The sequence below is a fragment of the Martes martes genome (assembly GCF_963455335.1).
Source record: "Martes martes genome assembly, chromosome: 5".
Classification (NCBI taxonomy): domain Eukaryota; kingdom Metazoa; phylum Chordata; class Mammalia; order Carnivora; family Mustelidae; genus Martes; species Martes martes.
In genome coordinates, this window is record NC_137892.1 from 8,869,083 (window position 1) to 8,871,624 (window position 2,542).

Sequence of the window (2,542 nt, forward strand, 5' to 3'; positions counted from 1 at the left end):
GCTCTGATATATATATCATACAATCACAAGGAAGCAGTGATCCATTGCATTCTTAGCATAGTTTCCACAGGTTCCCCTTAGAAGGTTTCTTAAGGCTCATGTGCAAACATCCTGACACCAAGAGGGCTGCTTAAAGATGAGTTCCCTATAGATAAGTAGACAGAGAAGGGCCAAAAGGGCATCAGGTGTGGTTTATGGCCCCTGCAGGGACAGCAAGTCAAGTTACTGATTCACGGCTTTAGGCCTGCATGTCCTGTTCCAGATAAGCCCCAGAGGGTGGTCGCACAGGAGAGCGTGAGACCCATGGCACAGGCCCATTCTCAAGCACCTCAACTTATTAACCACAGGATTGCTTTAACCCTTAGGTTTCAAGGAGGCACGAGTCAGGGGCTGGTTTGGTTCTCTCTCAAGCTACTGCACGGCCTCCCACACCACATATGCTTTGTGAACTCAGGAGAAATTCTCCTGTAAAATCTGAAAATAATGTGTAGAATCATCACACCCTTGAATCATATGATTAGATTCTCACCAGATGATGAAACTTCCAAAGGACAAAAATGCCCCTAAAGTGATGTTGTAGAGGCAATTTATCTTCTGAGGAGTTGTTGCCAAGAGGCCATGAAGAAACTCTTTTAATTATGGCTTATTCAGGTTTGAAGGCTCTGAATCTGTTATTCATATATTCCCAAACTCGATCCATTACATGTTCTGTGCTAATTTTCCTTCCCTGAGAAACAAACAAACAAACAAACAAACAAACAACAACAACAAACCCTCCCCTTCACTCTTATTCTGTAGATAAGAGATTTTTCTTTTTTTTTTTTTTTTCCATTTCTTTTCTAACAGCCTCTTTGAATTCTTGGTTCCTCAAACTGTAGATAACAGGGTTCAGCAGTGGGATAACTACAGTGTAGAAGACAGAAATGATCTTGTTGATTTAAGGTAACAGTTGGTCATTGGGTCGAACATACATGGAGATCATGATCCCATAGTAAATAGTGACAACAGCCAAACGGGAGCCACATGTGGAAAAGGTCTTCATCCATCCAGATGCTGAAGTGATTTTCAGTATGGTAGATACAATGAAAACATAAGACACAAGTGTAAGAAGAAAACAAATGCCTCGCACTGCAACTGACAGGATGAAGATGACCATCCTGGTGAGATACACATTGGAACATGAGAGCTGCATGAGGGGAGAGAGGTCACAGAAGATATGATTGATCTGATTAGGACCACAGAAATCCAACTTGGAAATCATTAGGGAGAGCTAAAATCCTGTGCCAACACCTGTCAACCAGGAGTCTGCCACCAACCTGTTGCAGATCTCAGGACTCATCAGGAAAGAGTAGTGGAGTGGGCTGCAGATGGCCAGGTATCGGTCATAGGCCATCATGGCCAGAAGGAAGCACTCAGTAGCCCCAAAGAACACAAAGAAGTAAAGCTGTGCCATACAGGTAGGGAAGGAGATGGGTTGGCCGTGAGAGAACAGGTTGGCTAGGAGAAGGGGCACGGTGGTGGATGTATACCAGATCTCCAGAAAGAAGAGGTATTTGAGAAATACATACATGGGTGAGTGCAGCCTCTGGTTTTGGCTCACCACTGCAACAATGACAACATTTCCTGTGACTGTGAGAAAGTAGACGAACAGGAAGATGGCAAAGAACAGTGTCTGCCATCCAAGAATGTTATGGAATCCTAGCAGCTGATATTCAGAGCACTGGACACATTTGGGGGTTTCATTGCCTGTGGAAGGAAAAACACTATACACCAGCCATCCAAATATTTGTAGCTCTTGATGTTCAGCAGTTCAGAGACTATTTTCTTTAATAGATAGATCTTTGTGTACAACACTTTATAGGAAAAATGCATACTTTCACCTTGGTTTTATAAGAAAATATTTAGATATCAGAAGCTGAAAGTGGATGTTAGATCTCGGAAAGAATGTCAGCAACTCCACTTATGTTCTCTGAAATTTAGAAGTCTCAAGTCTAAATATTTTTTTTAAAAATACAACTCAAATGGAAACAAATTTTGGAAACAAAGAATAATAACAATTAAAAAAAACAAGCTTATATGAAATCAATGACTTTTCTTTTCCTACATATGGGCTTTGTCTGATAAACGGTGAGAACAGAAAATGTCCTATGACATTTTAGGGTAGTTTATTCATTCTCCTCTCAAATAGTAATTGTGGATACTTTGAGCTCTCTCCCTCTCTCTCTCTCTCTCTGATGCTTTGTGCTGAGCTAATCTGTACCTCCATTGACATCCTTTCTTGTCCAGTTGGATACCATGATCTGCCACTGAGCAGGTATCCTGTATACTTTCAACATATCACCTCTCTTTGTTTTCCTTTCATTTATTTTATTTTATTTTTTATATTATAAAGAATGTATTATTTATTATATATTAATTTTTTTTACAATTAGTCTTTTTTTAGTATTTCCTTTTTTATTTTTTAATAAACATATAATGTATTATTAGCCCCAGGGTACAAGTCTGTGATTTGCCAGGTTTACACACTTCACAGCACTCACCA

At 40.0% G+C, this 2,542-nt stretch overlaps 1 pseudogene across 1 annotated transcript; it reads right to left on the reverse strand.

Annotated features, from left to right (window-relative positions):
* Positions 1–787: 787 nt before the first annotated feature.
* Positions 788–1,743, reverse strand: LOC308342650 (olfactory receptor 11L1-like; annotated as a pseudogene). Its single transcript has one exon. The product of its transcript is annotated as an olfactory receptor 11L1-like (transcript).
* Positions 1,744–2,542: the final 799 nt, after the last annotated feature.